The sequence below is a fragment of the Capricornis sumatraensis genome, chromosome 4 (assembly GCF_032405125.1).
Source record: "Capricornis sumatraensis isolate serow.1 chromosome 4, serow.2, whole genome shotgun sequence".
Classification (NCBI taxonomy): domain Eukaryota; kingdom Metazoa; phylum Chordata; class Mammalia; order Artiodactyla; family Bovidae; genus Capricornis; species Capricornis sumatraensis.
Genome location: NC_091072.1, coordinates 73,220,134 through 73,226,509, shown reverse-complemented (window position 1 = coordinate 73,226,509; position 6,376 = coordinate 73,220,134).

Genomic DNA, 6,376 nt, shown 5'->3' with positions numbered 1-6,376 from the left:
CTGAGAGATTGAACTGAACTGAACTGAACTGAACTGAACTGAAGCCAGGAAGGGGACGGGGAACTGCACTAAGGGCTGCGTTGCCGGGAGCCAGCGTGAGGAATTCCACCAGTGACAAGGTCATGCGGCAGAGCTCTGATGGCAAGGCTAATCAGACCTCAGGTTTTCCCCCTGGAATTTCCTGAGCATCCACCCCCCCAAAATAAGAATCTTCCTGCTTTTCCGCTCTTCTAATATTCTCTGGAAAAAGTCAAATCAGGGCTTTAGTCTTCTGCATTTGAAAGGGATGTTTCAGTTAAAACCCCCTCTGATAACTCTCTAGCTTGCCTAACAGGTTCCCCCGGACCTCTTACAGCTTGTGAATTGCTTACAGCCCCGCAACTGCGAGAGGCACAAAGCTTAAAAGCATCTTAAAGATACAGAGCCTTTTCTAAAGAGTTAAAAATTATATTGGTAGAGGATTTTCACTGTTGACTCAATGACTGCTGCCAGGCCTCCATATTCTTTATCTTTTAGGCACCTGGGAGGATGTTAATCAATGTAAACGGGATATGGAAAAAGATATATAGTAGTTTTGATGTTAGCAACACTAGACTTTTGAGTTTATTACTTTTCTCTTTGTTATATATCACTGCACTCCTCTTGTGTCCTTGCTATGTAAGAATGTAACTTTATTTAGTGCTTTCTGAGAATGGCACCAGCCTTTGGGAAGATCAACACAAACAAGTCTGGTTGACAAACCCTTATCAGAAAAAAGCCTGTAAAATGTTAATTGGCCCTTTTGGCCGGAAGATGATGTAAATTACCTAAGACTTGTGTATACAATTAGGTATGCAGAGAGAAAAGCCTGGTTTTGATAAGTCTGGACTGCTAACGCTGCATAACTTTGTGTTACCCATTGATCTCCATGTTTTATCAAAAGTATAAAAGGCTTTCTGAACAATAGAGGACAGAGCCAGTCGCTGGACTGGTTTCCCCCGTGTCTCCTCTTTACTCTAATTTCAGGCTGAATTCCCACCTGGAGCGGGGCGGCTCACTAGGTCTACTTACTTGCCCTGGCTTTTAAGACCCGCGCGAAAGGGAGCCTAAGGAGGGGCACCCTTAGATATTCAAGTGGGCGCCGGTGGCCCATTGTAGATAGTGCAAGCTCCTTGTCTGGAACTTTATTGGCTTTCCCCGTAAGCCAAGTTATTCAGCCCTCTTTCTCCACTTAATTTTCCTACTACACTATTTCTTCCTAATCTAATCTTATATTAATAAATAAATAAGTTTTCCTCGCCAACACCGTCCCCGCTTCGAATTCCCTGGATCCACCGGGGCTGGACCCCGGCACTGCCTCTCCAGCCCGATCCCCCAGGATCCTAACCTAAAGCAGACCTGGCCCTGGGGAAGAGGGCTGAGCTGGCTGGGGAACCCGGGCCTCCTTTGTCATTCTCCTTCCACCTCCCCGCCCCCTCTGGAGGGTAGGGAGATGGCTCTAGCCTCAGGATGAGGAGTCAAAGAGGAAGCTCGAGCCTCCTGAAGGTTACAGACTCCAAAGTGAGCCTTTGAGGGCAGGGTCAATATCACATCCATCTTTGTATTCTTTGGGAAAGCCTAATATGTATTTGCTTAAAAATTAGACTGTTAAGCATTGCACCTAATACTCTCAGTGCCTTGCCTAATCTCACACTGAGCCTCATCTCTCATGCTGGTCAGACTCTTCATCCTGATTCTGAGGGTGATGTGTGGAGGAAGGCTTGGCTTTCATTCTGAGGCTCTGCATTTTTTCTGAGCAATGCTAGTTCCTTTTGAAATAAACAGAGGCACACAAATACATGTATAAAGATGTGGGTTCTCGGAAGTGCTGTACTTAGTCACTCTGCTAAGTCACTTCAGTCGTGTCTGACTCTGTGCGACCCCATAGACGGCAGCCTACTAGGCTCCCCCATCCCTGGAATTCTCCAGGCAAGAACACTGGAGTGGATTGCCATTTCCTTCTCCAATCCATGAAAGTGAAAAGTGAAAGTGAAGTTGCTCAGTCGTGTCTGACTCTTCGTGACTCCATGGACTGTAGCCTACCAGGCTCCTCTGCCTATGGAATTTTCCAGGCAAGAGTACTGGAGTGGGGTGCCATTGCCTTCTCCGACTTAGTCGCTCAGTCGTGTCCAACTCTTTGTGACCTCATGGACTGTAGCCCACCAGGTCCCTCCACAGGGATTCTCCAGACAAGAATACCGGAGTGGATTGCCATGCCCTCCTCCAGGGGATCTTCCCAACCCAGAGATCGAACCCAGGTCTCCTGCATTGCAGGCAGATTGTTTACCATCTGAGCCCATCAGGCAAGCCTGGATTCTAGTACAGTTGTCATCAAATTTTGTGTAGTTTGTCATAAAATTTGTCAAAAAATTGGGGAAAACCTAAATATTCATTAATAGAGGAAAGTTGGATAAATTGGGTTTAATCATATTAAGGAATACTATCCAGCTTTTACAAAGAATGAGCTAGGGACTTGCTGGTGGTCCAGTGTCTAAGACTCCATGCTCCCAATGGAGAGGGCCTGGGCTTGATCCCTGGTTGGGGAACTAGAACCCACATGCCACAACTAAAGATCCTGCATGCTGCAAGGAAGATGGAAGATCCTGTGTGCTACAACTAAGACCCAGCACAGCCAAATAAATAAATATTTTAAAAAATGAGATAAAAAGAATGAGTTAGACTTAAATGACATGATATGAAAAAATGCCCTTGGAATATTAAATGAAGATAACAAGTTTCAAACAATATGGTACTCTGTGTACCTATATGTTTATTGCTGTTGTTTTTTGCTAAGTTGTATCCTACTCTTTGCAACCCCATGGAATGCAGCACACTAGGCTCCTTTGCCCTTCACCGTCTCCCAGGGTTTGCTCAAATCCATGTCCATTGAGTTGGTGATGCTTTCTAACCATCTCATCCTCTGCTGCCCCCTTCTCCTTTTAAAAATATATTCATATATTACTTATATATATTTGTTTTATATAGTGGGCTTCCTGGGTGTCTCAGATGGTAAAGAATCTGCCTGCAATGCAGGAGATCCAGGTTCAATCCCTGGGTTAAGAAGAGCCCCTGGAGAAAGGAATGGCTACCCACATATATATAATATATACTTATATATATAGAAACAGGGTACAGAAGGTTTATACCTAGAAATTATTACCTTTATAGAAAAGGATTACTTCTAGATAATGAATCAATAGGTATGGGAGCACTGTGATGATCAATTTCCCTTTTTTGTGTGTGTACTTTTTTGGCTGTACACCTTGGCTTGTGAGATCTCAGTTCCCTGACCAGGGATTGATCCCCGGCCATGATAGTGAAAGCCTGGAATCCTAACTAGTAGACCACCAGAGAATTCCCCAGTTTCACTTTTAAAACACACTTTTCTGTGTTATTTGACTTATCTACAATATTATTATTATTATTGGCTGCTCCTGGCAGCCTGCCAGATCTTAGTTCCCCAACCAGGGATCAAACCCATGTCCCCTGCATTGGAAGTTTGGAATCTTAACCACTGGACTACCAGCTGCTGCTGCTGCTAAGTCACTTCAGTCGTGTCCGACTCTGTGCAACCCCACAGACGGCAGCCCACCAGGCTCCCCCGTCTCTGGGATTCTCCAGGCAAGAACACTGGAGTGGGTTGCCATTTCCTTCTCCAATGCATGAAAGTGAAAAGCGAAAGTGAAGTCGCTCAGTTGTGCCCGACTCTTAGCGACCCCATGGACTGCAGCCTACCAGGCTCCTCCGTCCATGGGATTTTCCAGGCAAGAGAACTGGAGTAGGGTGCCATTGCCTTCTCCCTGGACTACCAGGGAAGTCCCTTATTTTTGTAATTAAAACTAAGAAATATATTCTAGGACATTTATTCATTTTTAACAATGGCACACATTCTCTTCAAGTGGGAAATAGATCCCCAGAGGGGACCAGCCACTCAGTGCTAAGGTGAGAGGTTTCTGGAGCCAGGGGACAGTAGCACAGGGCTAACGAGCATCAAGATTTTAAGCAGGATTTACGGTTTTCATTTAGCCCTGAGAATGGCACTTTTGCCAACAAAGGTCTGTCAACTCAAGGCTATGGTTTTTCCAGTAGTCATGTATGGATGTGAGAGTTGGACTGCAAAGAAAGCTGAGCGCCAAAGAATTGATGCTTTTGAACTGTGGTGTTGGAGAAGACTCTTGAGAGTCCCTTGGACTGCAAGAAGATCAAACCAGTCCATTCTAAAGGAGATCAATCCTGGGTGTTCATTGGAGGGACTGATGTTGAAGCTGAAACTCCAATACTTCGGCCACCTCATGTAAAGAGTTGGCTCATTGGAAAAGACTGATGCTGGGAAGGATTGGGGGCAGGAGGAGAAGGGGACGACAGAGGATGAGATGGCTGGAAGGCATCACCGACTCGATGGACGTGAGTTTGGGTAAACTCTGGGAGTTGGTGATGGACAGGGAAGTCTGGCGTGCTGCAGTCCATGGGGTCGCAAAGAGTCGGACACGACTGGGCGACTGAACTGAGCTGAGAATGATCAGAGGGGTGGATTTTAGTAGCACAGATGTGGGGATAGGTCAAGGCCAGCCTGGGCTAAGGGCAGGCCACGAAGCTGGTTTCTGAGCCCCTCTACCACCCCATTAGTGCTCTTTCTCTTCTTGAGCACTTTTCCTTGGTCCTCCCTTCACCCCCAAACCTGCTGCATCTCTCACTCCTGTGGGTTACCCTTAGCTGACTGGCCCTGGGTGAGGCTCTCCTGCTGTGGGGTCGGGGTGAGGAAACTGAGTACCATGACAGGGCACCTTGGTTGGGCATGCATCATAAGATTGGGCTGCAGAGCTGTTGGCTGAACCTATAGAGAATATGAGGGATATCAAGATAAACGGACGGCAGACAATCAGTGCCTGATAAATGTCAGGATGCTTAATGGAACCGAGAGTAGGGCTAAGACTGGAGTTAAGGACTAAGGCTCCCTAGAGCTTACCGAACTTATTAGCATGGCGGTCCCAGTCTTCTCAATGGGGACCCCACCCATTGTTCTACAGGGCTGACTCCCCCATTAAACGCAGCAGGCACAGTGCCCGAGGCCCATAAGACTTCTTAGGCCTGCAAACGTGTCTCAGTCTCGACAATCACTCTGGACTATGTTCATCTTAATACCAACGCAGTTGTAAGAAATATAATTAAATACTTTTTAATGACGGCTCAAGTGCCTAGGGCTCGCAAAAGCCAAAGTGTGGTCCTGACCTGGCTTCTACCATCCACGGCGCCCTCCCCCTGAGGTCTTCCTGCTTCCCGCGCCCACTTGCACTGCTGCCCCTCTGCGACTTTTCTCACACGTGGGATCTTTTCTTACTGAGCTCTTCCTACCTGAGGATTCATCCTTTGAGGTCTAAGGTTACCTTCTTTGTGAGGCTTCCTTGATTTCCCTAAATGAAAGGAACTGTTCTAACTCACCTAGTCCAGCTCTGAAAATCTCTAGTTTTGGTATGACTTGTTCTCAGCTTTTTTCCCAGCTCGAGCGGGAGTTCCACAGGAGGAAGAGCCTCATATCTCCTCATGTCCGCCCATGCTTGACACAGTTGTGTAGGCCAGATTGAAAGCTAGAGGATATCTAGAGATGAGACAGTGGCTGAGAGAGAACTTTTCAGATGTGCGTGATTCTCCACAACTTGAAGCAGCAGATCCTCCAGACAGATCAGCTAAGGGACAAGCCAGAAGAAGAGGAACCCAATGCCAACTTCCTTCACCCACGCCATAAAACCTTTATTTCCATTGGGATCTCTGTACCACTCTCTTCTCATGCTGGGAAAGAACTTTTCTCTTTCCCCGCTGCTGGCCACTCTTCTTTCTCTTTGGCTGGGCTGCCCCATGGGACCTAGACTTCCTGAGTGGGAAGGAGAGGCAGCTGTGGTCCCACGGCAGCCTCATGTGGTGATGCCCAAGAGGATAGCCCGCTACTCAAAGTAGGAATCCCTCCTGGAAGCAATGGGTCCTCCTTCAGGCAGCTGGGGTTCTCTACTTCAGGCAAAGTGGCCATGTGTGCCGGGGTCCAGCTTGCTTGGAGAAGAGCTGACATGCATAGCAGGCCCGCTCCACGTGGGGAATTCATGCGAGAACAGCACACCAAGCCAGTCACAGAGTCATGCTCCAGGCTACCCGTGAGCCCTGCTTCCTCAGACTTCCCAGGGATTCTGTTAGCCTTATCTGAGTCCTAGCTTCTGGGTTGCCAATACCTCCTTGTGTGGCCTAGGGCAAGTAACTTCTCTTATCTGGCTTTGGTTTCATAATATGAAAATGATAGGCTTGGATTAAAACAAGGACTTTCAAATTGTGCTTGCAGACCTTTGGAAAATCAGGGCCTGGTGGGCACTGC